General features: G+C 44.8%; 1 protein-coding gene across 4 annotated transcripts in view; it reads left to right on the top strand.

Moving 5' to 3' along the window:
- The window catches only part of PRKCE (protein kinase C epsilon), a 497,042-nt gene that overhangs the window by 184,632 nt on the left and 296,775 nt on the right, over nucleotides 1-15,635 (top strand). The window lies entirely within an intron of this gene.

Below are 15,635 nucleotides of genomic sequence, written 5' to 3'. Positions count from 1 at the left end.
CCTGCACGCTGGTGCAAAAGGCAGGCTTCAGTAGAGCGGCAGCCTCTCCCCGGAGGCTCGCGTGGGGTGTGTGTGAGTGTGGGGGGAAGGAAGTAAAACCAGTTGGTCTAACGGTATTCTGAAATGAAACAAATAAGGTGTCAAATTTCAGAATCTTATTTTTTTCGAGCTTTTATAGAAGTGTTACTTCTTTTTACAGTTCCCCACGCAGGCAAAAGCCCTGCTTATAGAGAGAAATAATGGGGTAAGGGAATGTCTGCTCCCTACTGGATGATGAAATAGGGTGTAGATGTTCTCTGATGGTTGGATTTTCCTTCTTTCTTTCTCCATACACCCTCTTCTCTCCGTCCTGTCTTGGCCCATTTACTACCTTTAAAGGCTCGCCGGGTGGCGAGGACTGAGCAATCAGAGTAGAAGGGAAGACTGGACAGTAAAACCTTGTCCACACAGAACAGGGAGACGGTGGCAGATGTAGGCCCCAGGGAGGCTGGGAACTAGGGCTGGAATTTATTGGGGACCATCTTTCCTCTCCTCTCTCTATGCGCAGGAGGACAGAACAGTTGGCTTTAATGTCATGGCAGAAAGATGGATGGGAAGGCCAAGGCTGGTTCCTCCTGGCGATGAGAAAAAAAATGGAACTCAGGGACTGTGGCAGTCTTTAGGGAAAGACAGCTCCCGTAGACCTGGCTGGAAGACCGGGGTCTTTTAAAGCATCTCTCCGGAATGCTGGAGATTACAAGCACAAAGTCACAATGCCACATGGTCTCCTTGCTTTAGGGATGAGCTCTAGTTTGCAGTTCAGTAGTGGGAGGAGAGATTATGCTCGCAGACTCAGTGGAGTGGGTCAAACGATGTGCTTGACAGTTGTGCCTGATGGTTTTCATTTGGCTAATTTATCACCCAGTTTCAACAGGTGTTCAGAATAATTCAATAATTGTGTGTATATGGGGCTTATAATAGAATTCAGTCCTCTTTGAATAGATCTCAATTATTTGGCATAGGTTTAAAACTTTAAACAGCCTTCCAAAATTGGTCTCGTACATTTTCTTCTCTTTACTGCAATTACATTTTGGCGTTTCCAGCTTTCCTTCTCTACCCTCGGCTCTGAGCAGCCCAGAATAGAATCTGTTGTAGAAGATTCAGGGATTTAGCAATGTTTCGTGTGAAATATTTAAGATGTGCCAAAGGGCCTGAAGAATAATAAAATGAGCACCAGTGTACCCACCACCCAGATTAAGAAATAAAGCAATGATTAGGGTGGAAGCTGGCACTGCTTTTAACGTAGCATGTGATCCCAAATTCAGCAGACCTAAAAGTATTACAGTGGCCTCCTGATTGTAGATCCCAGCGAAAATTTTGATGAGCAAAATCAACTCCCCCTTTCCTTGCATAATCTATATGTCATAGGAAAATTAGGAAAATTAACAAAATATACCTTTCCTGTGCCAAAATGCTGGGTAACTGATCGGAGGGCTTAGGTTATTATTATTATTTTTTTTGCTTTGAAAAGATGAAACACTTGTGAAATTATGGAAGACCCCCTTTTTTACGTTAGACAGAAAGGATAGGGAACGAATGAATGAGTAAATAAATCAGAAGCAATTGATTTTTTTCCTCCTTGCTTCTGTGACTTATTGCATGTGAATGGCCAAAGCAATTTTCATTGGGCTGAATTCGGAGTGTATTTTTTTTTTATCTCTTTCATCTTAAGAAAATAGAGTTTACTTCAGAAATGCTGACACATGCCAGACTCTGTAAAGTGCTAGCATGTGTTGCTCTGAAGAAAAGGAAAACTTTTTTTGCCCCCCTCCCCTTTTTTTTTCTCACTGTTCCCGGATTTGGGAGTCTTTCTCTGGATGGTGGGAAAGAGTTCCAGCAACCTCTTTGTAGGAGCTGACCTTGTTGTGCTCCGTTTGCGTTCTGTACATCTGTTTGCCCATCATACCGTTGAGACTTTGAAGATCTCCTGCTCCAGAGGTTTTGGGAAGGGGTTGGGGGTGGGGTGGGGCGAGGAGAGGAGCAAAGGTTGGGTAGCCACAACATGTGTTACCTAGACTGCATGAGAAGGGTCCAGTGCAAAACACGGTTGTCCCAGCTGGACTGTGGATGTTCACAAATTCTTATCTAAGTCCCTTTCTTTAGTGAAAGCACCTCACTGTACTCTACAAAAGCATGCAAAGAGAGTTGCAATGAAGCAGGGCTGACAGGTTCACTCTGTTATTCTGCCGTCCGGCATCCCTTCAGCTCACCTGTCTCAAATGCTCCAGTCCCATCAGTGGACAAAAATACCTATGTTCATAGCGATCACATACACTTTACAATACAGGCAAACAGCAAAGAGCCCAGGGAGAGGTGTGGGATGAGGCTGTGTGGATATGGCTCCGAACCCAGGACGCGCCAAAGGTTTCTTTTTCTTGCTAACACACTGTAGAACGCCTGGACGTTTGTGTCTGCCAGAGCTGGAGCTAATGTGATTTCTAGCTGTCTAATAAAATTCCACTGCTTGCATGTCCTGTGCAGCTCACCATAATGGGATTTGACTGGTGTGTGCTTTAGCTAAACCAGGCACCCTAACCCCAGATGTAAGGGGTCAGGCACGATGACAGTGAAGGCCATCTCCGGTCATGCAGTTTCGATCTCTGGTCTCATGTGAACAGCTATCAGAGCTCAAAGTTGAGGACTGGCTAATATCTGTAGCAGGTTGAAGGAGTTGAAGGAAATGGGCTCTATTGGATAGGCACCACACCAGGCACTTTACCTACATTATCCCCAGTAGTGAACCTTCCAGAATACTCATGTGGGATCTTCCAGTCTCGGGTACCTCTTAGTGTTTGCTTTTATCCTAAGTAATAGCCACCTGGCTTCCTGGTAAACATAGCACTACAGGCTCACCGGATACTTAAATACTTAAATCAGAGCATAATTAGCCCAGGTGACAGACGCATGAACAGCAATGTTATTCTCAAGTGTGCAAAGTATTATCTCCTGCTGTGCACATTAGTTAGCCTTTCTACCTTTGTTGTGATGCAATTTGTCCATTACTCCGATTCTTTATAATGATATGACAATGCACCACTATGTGCAGGCTCCCAGAGGGGCCAGCAGGGTCTGACCCGGGGATTTCTAAGCTCTCCTTTCCCTGCCTTCCATCCAGATACAGTGTTCACCCCGGAGAGTCCTTCAGAGCCTACACAACAACAGAAAGAACTAAAAGTGGGTCTCACTGATATGTTTGGATTGCCAAACTGCTTCTCCAATAAAATGCAGGAGAGATTAAATATTTGAAGGATTTTTGTAACAGAGGCATCGCAAATAATGCAGTTCGATCAGGTTTTGGAGTGGAGTGATTGCGCATTGCAGAAACAGAAGAGCAGGGAGCAGGACCCACGCCGTCCCCTTCTTCCTGCAGCCACATGCTATGGACACCATTCAGTCTCTTCCCTGGGAGCCCCAGCAGGTGGGGTAGGAAGAGTACAGTCCCAGGAGCCCATCAGTCCTGGCCTTAAATCCTGGCTCTAGTGCTTACTGGTTTGGAGCTTCTCACTGGCGAAGGGGGATAATCCCGTGTATGGCAGGGACTACGGTCAGATCGCTATGAGAACAGTGCCCTTGAATATAGGTGATGCTCAGTAAATGTCCTAAGGCCCTGGAGCCCTGCAGGCAGGGAGGTGGGCAAAGCCCGTGAAGGAACAGCAGGAAGGGTATATAGGGAAGCAGTTTGAAGGCAGGTTTCTGACTCTGGGGCATATTAAAAAGGTATAAGAACAGATCAAGGTGACAAAGAGGCCATTTATAGACTCCTATCTATATCTGCCTGGGGCTAACAGACTGCTTTCTGCAGAGTTCAGACCTTGCCATAGTTTTGCCCCATTTTCTGTCTTTCTCTTTCTTCCTCACCCTTCCCCCCAGTGAACTATTTCCTAGAAGGACGTTCTCTATCCTGTTTGTATCTCTGGCCTTGGATGTCAGAAACTTGTCTTTGTTGGAGCCTGGGTGTGCCCTCTCTGCTCAGTGCAGACTGAGCACATGTGGGCCCCACACTCTCACTGGCCCCTGGGTAAAAGCCCTTCATGGATTTGAAGACAGTCATTAAATCTCTCCTCTTCAGGTTGATCATTCAAATCCCTTACCTTTTCTGAAGGAATCGTTGAGAACTTTAACTCATCTTCGCAGCTCTCTTCTGGACTTTTTTGCAAGTTGCAAGGGCAAATAGACACGATCAGACCTGCTTGGCTTAAATCGTAATGTGTGTAGAGGTGTGTAGGGCACGTGCCTGACAGTGTTACCTCCACGTGGGAGATAGTCCCATTGAGAGGTCAAGTGCCACGCCCAAGGCCAAGGCCAAAAGTCTGATTTTACCACCTTGTTGGGTCTAGACCCCTAGTTTGCAATCCGGTGCCCTGCTCTACATCATGGCCTCAGTAGTGAGTGTGCCAACGTGGCAAAGACCTCCCCAACACTCTGTTTTAGTTTTTTCTTCAGCTTTTTTTTTTTTTTTTTTAGTGATAAGGAGCTAGAATTCTTAGCTTTGAATCCAAAGATGACCCAGAGTCCTTTTCATATATAAGCAGATTTCTTTTCTGCTCTCTTAGAAATGAGAACTCCTTTAGTCCTAGTTCAGGAGCCATTAGCTCCTTCTCAGGCTTTCTGGAAGGTGGGTTCCTAACTAAGTCTTGGTCTGCAACTAGACGTGATTCAAATCCAAGCAGGTTAGTTGTCTTTCTTACCCTGTTTCCACGGCCAGCATTAGAGTGCTGTCCTCCGTGTTGAAATAGAAGGGGAGGGCTTCTGGAGACTGCCTCAGGCACTGGGCAGTTCCTATCTGGATAACATCTCTCAGCTCTAGTTCCTGAGAATTCTACAGCATTTAATCAAATGCCTTCAGTTACCAGATAGTTAAAAAGAACCATTAGTTCAAGCGAACGATAGTCACCGGCGCGCTTTAACAAATGTGCCCAGCATGGTGCCCTGTGCTGGGTTTGGAGAATGGGAAGCGGGGAGGTAAGCAGAAAACAAGAGGTGGCCTTCACAAGACCCAAGAAGGCCTTGCCTTCAAGGAAGTGTACAGCTCATTTAGGAATCCAGGACTCACTTGTAGGACAAAAGTACTAGAGAGAAATGCAAGGTAGTATCACATGAAATGCTTACTTGGGTTTTACCAAGAGTGCTCCAAATGGGAAATTGGGGCTGGAATAATCCAGGACAACCTCAGAGAACAAATTGGGGCTGGAATAACCCAGGACAACCTCAGAGAAGAGGCAGGGCTTGGGCTGAAAAGGAAAAGATAGATAGCCTGGGTTGACAGGGAAGAAACGGCGGGGGGGGGGGGGGGGGGACATTCTGAGCACAGGGGCATCATATCATTGCTATCAAAGACAGCTTTGTGGCTTTTATTTTTAGGTAAGGTTGGATAGACATGATAAATTAAATAGATACAAATTGTTTTCTCTAAGAGCTTCCTAACAAAGACAGTTATCAGTATTGTAGACAGAAACTCTCATACAGTGCAAACAAGAAAATGAAATACCTGAAATGATTAAGCTATGTTTGAAGGTTGGAGGCAGTTCTTTCTAGATGTGTCTTCATGGTCAAGGCCTCTCACCCACCTTGGAGCCCAAGGAGGAGGAATGTTCTAGGTCAGGTTTGGTCAAGTCTGAGATGTTGAGTAGAGCACATTTTATTATAAGCTTGGGGCTTAGGGGATTAGAAGATCAAGTCCAGGTACAGGCATTCCTTTGTATCTTTTCTGCCCCCCCTCTCTTTTCTCCCTCAGCAACCACATGGAGTCCTATGGTAAGTGCTCCACCACCTCCACCACCCTTCTCCTCGCCAGCCTATCTAGCTTGTGTCCCCCCAGCAAGCCCTGACACTCCCTCTTTCTCTTTGCAAGTTCTGCTCAGTCTCTAACGAGAAGCATTGCTTGAGAAGCAAAGAAGGCTCTCACTTTCCCAAACATGGGATTTCAAAGTCAGTCTCCAGTTCCAAGATGCCGAGAGGTCTCCCTCCTAAGAGGTGCCTTAGGCAGTGGGATGTGGTCCGGCTCACCCCACAGACTCCCCCGACGTGCATGGGCATGGGAGATTCTCTAGTAGCATGTGGAGCACAGAGGCAGCCTCGGGGCTTGATAAGAGTGAAAATAAAGTCCAGATGTGCAAAAACATTGATCTTGCAGTGTGTATCCCACGTCTCCACCCCCCACCCCCCCGGCATAAGTACTTACTACTGATACCCAGGACACAGAGCCCTCAGTCTCCAGGTTTTTGGCTCTACTTTCTGATGGAATAAATGCCTGTTCCTAGAAATGACCATATGCACCAGACACTGGGGGGGGGGGGGGCAGTCAGCAGTGAACCAAGGGGAGAAAACAGAGAGCACCTTACCCCCATCAAGGGGTTCATTATGTCCCAAAGAGACGGTGCTAAAATGCTTGATGAGAAATAAACCAAGAAACCCTCATTTCCTTCCAAATAGGCTCTAGATGCAAAGCACTTCCTCTGAAATGAGTCATCCACAGTTAACAAGACCAAATGCCACCCATTAGCAGATGAAAAACAGAATTGAATCCTGAGTGTTGAAAGAGCAGAGCTCTTTCGTATCACTACCAAAGCCTCCTTCCCCGGTGCCATTATGGAGTATAGATGTGTATTTTCTATTGACTTTTGTGCCTATTTCACTAATGAAGTAATTGAAGAAGGAATAGTTATGTTGAAGAAAGCAGCTTCTAGAAAGGGCGGATTTATAATAGATCTTTAGTCAAGAAGTGAGCCCCATGTTTCCTGGCATGGCCTCTAATTCTGTCTCTGTTGTCTTGCTATGCATCATTTCTGTGTCTTATAAAGAAGATTGTTTTGGGAAATTCATGTTTGCAGCTTAGTTCACACTGGGTCAAAGCGGCCTATAATTTAATCATTGACTGTTGTTTATGTCCTCATGATTTGGCTTAAAACAAGAGAGTATTTCCATTCATCTAACCTAATTTAGAGAGCTGTCTTTCAGGATCAACTACTTTATTCTTTTATCCAGTTGAAATTGGCCAGTGCTGACAGTTTTATTGATTTTCCTTATTACCTAGCTTTGTTGAAACATTCACATTTTCACAATCAAGTGCTTCACCATCTTTTTCAAGTTGCTAACACAGGGGCTTTTATCTTCCTCCTCTTTACAGACCTTTGGTGTGAGCTGGGGTGGGGGGGTGTGAGCTGGTGTGAGCTGGGGTGACTGGGAAGTCTGTGCATTTGTCCACACACCCGTAGATGAGAATGAATGTCTCTGAATCACCTCTTCTGTCTCCCCTTCGTCCTTAGTTTCCGTCACTGATTGGAAACATCATGTATTTGTTTACTTAAGATATGGTAGGCTCTGGGAGTAGAGCTAATGAACTTGGCCCCTGCTCTCAGGTATCTATACTCCTGCAGAAGGAGGCAGGCGATAGACATGTTTTAGCTATTGTGTAGCGGCTGGCAGAACAGCATGCTGTGGGACCACCGAAGAGACTCCTTTCAACTTGAGGGCTCACCCTGGAGGAGGCAGTCAGTCAGTGATGGAACTTGTTGTAGCCTCTGGCCGTGGACAAGTTGCTATGTCTCTGTATATGGCAATGGTTGTATTTCCATCTATTTTCTTTTCAAGCTTCTAAGTGATTGTTTTAAAAGCTAACACACATACATGGGAAAGAAAAACAAGGTTACAGGTCCATAGCCTCCCATCAGCTCTTCATGGCAAACCCAAAAGGCAAGTTTTCCTTGGTTGAAGAAACAGAGCCACTGTCCAATCAGAAGGTAAAAGAAAGGTGGACAAAGACTTTGATCTACCTAAATTTGAACTTTGCAGGAATATATCTGATTTATACATTCATTCATTCAACTTATAGCTATTGGGCAACTGTACCAGTTACACTTGTCAGTGCTAGGGGCCCAGAAGTGAACCCTATAAACAATACAAAGCCTCATGGGCCTTACACTTTAGTGGCTATGCTTGTGTGTGTGTATAGGCTGTCTCTGCAAGGATACCTAACACACTGGGAATGACAGCTGCCTCTGGGCAGGGGAAAGGGTAAATTTAGAAAGAGGGAAACTTTCCTGTCAATACCTGTAATCTTGTTTTTCTTTCCCATGTATGTGTATTAGCTTTTAAAACAATCACTTAGAAGCTTAAAAAAAAATAGATGGAAATACAACCATTGCCATATACAGAGACATAGCAACTTGTCCATGGCCAGAGGCTATGACAAGTTCCAGAAGACCCTGCAGAGAGGAATGACCCATCATATCCAGAGACTCTAAGGATAATGCCCTTCTTAATGCTCTGCATTACTCCACAGACACCTCTGATTTGTAATGGGATGTGCTGAAATGTAGGATATGTAGGGATCCCCCAGACTGTGCCTGTCACCGAGGACCGAGTGCCCCAGTGTGGAAAAGCAGGTGGGCCAGAGTGGGTGATGAGCTAATGATGTGGGCAGACGTTCACTCCACGGAGCACCTTGCCTCTGGGTGCTTAGCCCTGAGGCTGCTGAAAGGCCCGCCCCCCTGGATGCACAATCTCATGGTGGCATCTTCTCTAGCACCAAACAGCACTCTCCAGCATTTAGTGGCAGCTGGTACTGGTCCCAAGCTTGGTCATGTCCACAGACCAAGTGGCTTCACCAGCTGGGGTACCTCCTGTCCAGCCAGGAAGGGCCAGCTGGCTGCCAGTGGGTGAGTTACTCCCCCTCTCCAGACCCTCAAGTTTGCCTGTTTCCTGACATTGAAAATAATGGTCATGTTTATTTCAAACAGAGATGTTCTCTCCAACAGGAACCCGTGACCGCTACAGTTTGCCAGGTGTGAATTCTCCTGGAGTTGTCAGGGGAAGTTAAATTCGCTTCAAGGCATGTCTGGGTGTTATTGGGACCAGGATTCCTTAGACATCTGCATTGTAGTTCCTGCTGCACATTTAGTTAATTACTGGCTTTACCAATTGACTGAACAAACATCATCTGAGAACCTGTTGTGGGCTGTGTGCCATGCTGAGAGCTGGAGAATCAAAGGCGAGAAAGACCAGGCCCTGCCCTCCAGGTGCCCCCAGGCTAGGGCTTGTCATCCAGAAGTCACAGGCTCTCTTTAGGCCTCAGGGGCCTCCTCCATACGTGCAGGGTGATGGGGACTAAGGGCACCTTCTCCCTCCGTGGTTTGAATCAAAACCAAGAATTTACACACAGCCAGGCACCTGAAAGGGGGCAAGTGGTGGGTACAAAATTTTAGGCCAAATCTCCGTATAGAAATCATTTTATTGAAGCCTCCAGGGGTCTGTCAGGTAACTTTGATCCTATTTTACATATGAGAAGAATTAGGCTTAAAAAGTTGAAGAGTGGGGCGCCTGGGTGGCTCAGTCGGTTAAGCGTCCGACTTCGGCTCAGGTCATGATCTCACGGTCCGTGGGTTCGAGCCCCGCGTCGGGCTCTGTGCTGATAGCTCAGAGCCTGGAGCCTGTTTCAGATTCTGTGTCTCCCTCTTTCTCTGACCCTCCCCTGTTCATGCTCTGTCTCTGTCGCAAAAATAAATAAATGTTAAAAAAATAAATAAAAAATAAAAAATAAAAAGTTGAAGAGTGTGAATCACCTGGGATCCTGAGGAAATGCAGATCCTGACTCAGTGGGCCTCGGGCGGGGTCTGAGATGCTGCATTTCTCAGCAGCCTCCCACCCCCACCCCAGGGCGATGAAGGCGCTGGGGATCCTCAGGACAACACTGAGAAGCAGGACACTACTAGAGCTTTGACGGTGTCCTTGCATCATGCTGAGAAGGCATCAGTTTCTATTTCACTGGAAATTGAGAGGGAAATCTACATCCTGTCTCAAAGTCAATACCTTTCAATCCTTTTCCATCCCTCTTCTCCTTTCTTCTGGGAAAGGGGCTGAGAAGGCACTCGATATTCTTAGGGAAGGTGAGCAATTCCCCGGCCTTGGCTTTCCAGGCCCGGCTTTAGTTGTCTGCAGAAGGTCAGAGTGGAGGGCGTTGGTGTTCTTCAGCGAAGAGCACGAGGAAAACAAAAAGCAGTCAGGATATTGGAGTTTTGTTTTTGTATTTGGTTTTCTATAAATACCTGCAAGTATTGAGTGGTGCTTGAATGTGATCCCACTGTGCTAATTTTCTCCCGGTTTCTGGGGCTTTGATGAAAACAGCTTACCCAGGGCCCTTGCTAGAACTTACCTTTATGTGTTCCTCTGATGAGGTAGGCAGGTTGCACCTTCCTTTGATGGATGCGGAAACACAGAGGGAGTTCTGGATGAGATGTTGGGTACACAGGAGGGGCATAATTTTTATTTGTTGAATAAATGAATGCGTGGCTAAATGAAATAACAGGAGAAAGTGCCACTTTAAAAGGAAACTATTGAGATAAACAAGTGTTTGGACTGACTCTGCTTTGGATAGCCGGTTATTTCATATTCCAGTGTATAGTCGCTGGGGACTTCATGGGTGAGCGAGGGCCTGCGTGTTTAAGCTTGCTGTACCTTGCACTTATTAGGGGCTCTCTGAGGCCTCCTCAGAGCCTTCACACACACCATGTCCCCAATTGTAATACCCTGTCCCCTCCCTGTTTATTCAGCTACTTCTCCATTCTCTCAAAATTTGATTTCAAGTTTGCCTCCTGCCAGAGGCCTTCCCACATCAGCCCACCCACCCCCACCTGCTGGTTCACAACACTGTATTTGCTCCCACACTCCTCGGTGTCTTTCTGTACAACCGTGTACTCATGTATTTATATTGTATCTATAATGAGAGTCCTGGTTGTGCCCTCCCGCCCCAGTAAGCCACAAGCCATCTGAGGACAGAGGTTTCTGTAAAAGGGGCCCAGAGCTAAGAGCTGGCCCAGCACCCATGAGGCTCCTGGGTGGCCTCACAATATGGCAATGCAGACCATCCTACCGTTAGGACTATACAAAGCTAGATGGGAAGCAAGGGCCATCTCTGTACTTGGGGCCTCTCCATCCAGCCAGGAACCAGACCACCCAAACCCAGGGTGGTACGGGATACCATAGAGACATTGACTCAGTCCATGGGAGCCTTGATTATTGCCGGGCCTGGCTAGTGCTGGGCACAAGGCCCCCTGATTAGTTACAGTGAATTTCAGCATTAAGCATTTAAGCAGTTTATGGTGAAGTGGCAATAGGAGTAACCCCTTTACTGACATCAGAAGCTTGGATTCGGTTCCTGGACCTGCTACTAACCAGCCAGTTAAAGGTGAACAAATCATTGAGTGTTTCCAGGCCTTGACTGGATTGCATCGACAGCATTAAGACGCTGTGATTCAGTGAATGTTCAGGATTCCAGAACGTCAGATCGGAGATTTTCTGAATACAGGTGTGGCTCCATGAGAAGGTTTCATAATCCCTCTTTACCTGCTTACTCTGCTTATCCCTACTTACCACCGGGAAGTCAGACTCAGTTATCCCTGGCCAAAGCACAGGGTCCTTAGCAATGGGTGAGACATGGTGGGAGTCTGAGGAACTTAAAAGGTGGCTAAGTAAAGAGGGAGAGTTTATCTCATGACCCTTAGGGGCAGTTCTAGGACCAGAGGGGTAGGGGTACAGGGAGGCAGCTTTAAGCTTGGTTTAGTGTATAGAAAATGCCTCTAGTAGACAGAGCTCTCCAGCATTTAAACACATTTGACCAGTAAGCAGGGAGCTCTCCGTCGCTGGAGGTATTCAGAGACTGAATGAGCATTTTAAAATATTATAGAAAAATCAATCTCCTAATGGTCTTTTGTGAGATCTGAATATTTGTAACATAATTTCCTTAAGTATATACAAATGGAGAATCATAGGGCAACTTTATTTTATTTAAAAAAAAAATCCAAGGTCCTCATTGTAAAAACAGAGAGAACAAGAGAGTATGGGATAATGGGGACACGGAATAAGTTGGGTTTCAGCATCTATTTACAGAATAGTTATATTTCTTGAAAATTTAGGCAAAAATGGAAATGTTACAATGTGGATCTTGTTTCCAGAGAACTAGGGAAGATCTCTATTTGAACGGACCCCAAACTGTGTCCACCCCTGTTGTGAATACTTTTTGTAAATGGAAAAATCTCTTGTAACACCAGTATTCGCTCCTTAGTTCTCGTTCTTGCGGGTATGCACACAGAGATCACCGAAAGAGTGGTCCATTGGTGTGCATCTGTGAAGAGATCACCCAGGGGAGAGAAGGATGGCAACCAAGGCCCCTGATGTAGGGGAAGCAGCATCAGTTCATGTGTGCTGGGGGTAAGGAGCTTCTCCTCAGACTTAAGAAGCCTAGGAGCTATAGAAGTAGGAAGAATGGAAGTTCCTTTGAGAAGACTTTACTCAGCTTCTTGCCCTGAGAAATGGTTTGATTTTGAATAGATAGCTTCTCATTATGGGTGATGTATTGGCATAAAGATTACAATTAAGAATTTATTGCCCATATGAGGTGGGGCACCAGGAAGGCAGGTTGGCCCATCTCCCCTTCATGGTGATCTACATTTTGTTAAATGCTTGAAATTTTACCTCCAGAACTTTCATGTGTTTGCTGGTTTAAGCTCATGATGCTCATTGAATATCTAACTCTTCTTTTATTTAAAAAGAAAGAGAGAAAGAAAGAAAGAAAGAAAGAGAGAAAGAAAAGAAAAGAAAAGAAAGAAAAGAAAAGAAAAGAAAAGAAAAGAAAAGAAAAGAAAGACCAATCCTTACAGAAAGATGAAATCCTAAGCATTTCTTGAATTTCCTCATGCTCAGAGGACCAACAGTTAGGTTTGTAGGTAGGTCCCTAAATTTGTACACACTTCTAAGAAGGTGTCTGAAGGTCAAAAGAGTGAAAGTTTGAATAACTGAGTTAATGTTGTAATGGGAGATTACATTCCAGAGAGCTAAAATATTTACTGTTGCACCAAAAAGAATAAAATACCTAGGAATAAACTTAACCAAGGAAATGAAAGCTCTGTACTCTGAACACTGTAAACACTGATGAGAGAAATTGAACACGACACAAACAAACGGAAAGATATTCCATGCTCATGGATTGGAAGAATTAATATGGTTAAAATGTCCACACTACCGGGGCACCTGGGTGGCTCAGTTGGTTGAGAGTCTGACTTCCACTCAGATCATGATCTTGAGGTTCATGAGTTCGAGCCCTGTGTCGGGCTCTGTGCTGACAGCTCAGAACCTGGAGCCTGCTTCAGATTCTCTGTATCCCTCCCTCTCTGCCCCACCCTGATTTGTCTCTGTCCCTCTCTTTCTCTCAAAAATAAAAAAAACATTAAAAAAAAAATGTCCACACTACCCAAAGTAATCTGCAGGTTAAGCGCAATCTCTATCAGATACCAACAGCATTTTTCACAGAACCAGAACAAATAATCCTAAAATTTGTATGAAACCACAGCAGACCCTGAGTAGCCAAAGCAATCTAGAGAAAGAACAACAAAGCTGGAGGTATCACAATCCCAGATTTCAAGATATACTACAAAGCTGTAGTAATCAAAACAATATGGTACTGGCACAAAAACAGACACGTAAATCGATGGAACAGAATAGAGAGCCCTTACATAAACTCACATTTTTATGGCCAACCAATCTATGACAAAGGTAGCGGGGAAAAGAGTCTTTTCAATAAATGATATTGGGAAAACCGGACAGCTACATGCAGAAGAAACTCGACCACTTTCTTACACATAACATCCACAAAAATAAACTCCAAATGGATTACAGGCCTAAATGTTGAGACCTAAAGCCATAAAACTCTTAGAAAAACGCGTAGGCAGTAATTTTTTTTGACATGGGCTGTAGCAGCATTTTTCTAGATATGTCAGAGAACAAACATATGTTACAAAATGCTCTCATTGTGTCTCGGTGTTTAGATAACCATCTTTGGTCCTATTTCCAGCATCCTTCCCCACTTGGTCATTTGGGCAGCCTGCCGACCTGTTTACAGGCGGGGAGGGTCCAGCTGAGGCTAACCAGGGGCCTTTGCAGCCCCCTGAGGACACTTTGCTGATTTGCTGTATTAGAATCTATTCTCCGAAGTAGAAAAGATGTATCTTATCACAAAGGCCAATATTCTCATTTTTTTCTTACTATTATTTTTACTTAACCAAAGAAGGCAGGAAGCAATAAAATATTAAAATCATTGCAAAATCACTTTCATTAGACTCTTAAGTTCTATGGAGGCAGAGACCATGTCTGTTTTGGTCTCTGCTCTACCTTCACGGCCTCATACAGCGCCAGGGTCTGGGCATACTTAGGAAATGTTTGTTGCGTGAATTAATGAGTGGCTGCTGTCCAGGTAAATACGGCGAAGGCGTGAAGGTGGCACAGTGGCTTGGCAGACAGAGGACACCACTGTGGAACGCGATTGCCGGCTGATGGCCAGCGTCCATGTGTGTTGTCGGGACGCGAGATGTATGGAAGCCGAGAACTGCCTGTCATAGGTGGGTTTGGGGTCAGCAGGGTTGTTGGCCAAGCAGCTGGAGTCTGTAAGGCAGACTTCACCTGCCTAATTACAGATGTCCGTCTAGCCACTGGACCTCTCCCTGGCTGTAATTATGGCCTTTGTAGCCACTATACTGCCAGGCCCGCTAGAAACACCTAGCTTGGACTACAGAAGGACCTATTTTGTTTTTATTTTTAATTTTTTAAAACATATATCAAACCAGGGTACTTTCGACTGAGCATTTCCTTCCATGCTGCCTGAGGCCCTCACCAGGCTTTCTTGCCTTAGAAAATGAAAAATGATAATTTCTTGGTTTGACTGGAGGCAAAAATACCCTCTTGTGATCTGTTTCCCTTGAATCAATCTGTCCTTGGAGACAGATTTAAATTTAAATTAGCCTTACTCTCTGTCTCCCTTACTCTCTTCCCACTATTTTTATTCGGAAATTATATCATATTATATATCATGGGTCATACGTACCTACGATCCAGATAGAGAAAAAGAACATTTCTGGTGCCTTTGTAGCCCTCTGTGGCCCTTTGCTGATCTTGTCTTCACCCTTTATCCCCAAAGGTAACTATTGTCCTGAATTGTGTGTTGTTTCCTACGTGTGTTTTCTTAAATAATACATTGTTTTGTTTTTACCAACTTAAAAAAAATTTTTTTTTAACTTTTATTTATTTTTGAGACAGAGAGACAGAGCATGAGCAGGGGAGGGGTAGAGAGAGAGGGAGACACAGAATCTGAAGCAGGCTCCAGGTTCTGAGCTATCAGCACAGAGCCTGACATGGGGCTCAAACTCATGAGCCATGAGATCATGACCCCAGCTGAAGCTGGACACTCAACTGACTGAGCCACCCAGGTGCCCCTGTTTTTACCTACTTTTTAAGGTTTCTTTAAGTGGTATCATCCTATATAAATTCTTTTGTGGTTCATGCACTGTTATGCTTTTGAAATTCATCCATATTGATGTGGGTGGCTGTAGTTCATTCATTTTTATTCTATTATAGTAATATATTAAAGTTCATTTATCTGACCTATTCAGGATAGCCGGGTTGTTTTAAAGTTTTTGCTATCAGGGATAATACTGTGTTCTGGGGCATACTGGCTTCTATAGCTTCTTTAAGTTATTTAGGTGTGGAAATGATGGCTCAATATTTTTGTGTATGTTCAACTTCACTAGGTAATGATAAATTGTTTTCCAAAG

Source organism: Panthera onca, chromosome A3 (genome assembly GCF_046562875.1).
Source record: "Panthera onca isolate mPanOnc1 chromosome A3, mPanOnc1 haplotype 2, whole genome shotgun sequence".
In the NCBI taxonomy this organism is placed as follows: Eukaryota; Metazoa; Chordata; class Mammalia; order Carnivora; family Felidae; genus Panthera; species Panthera onca.
This window is presented reverse-complemented; position numbering and strand designations above follow the sequence as displayed.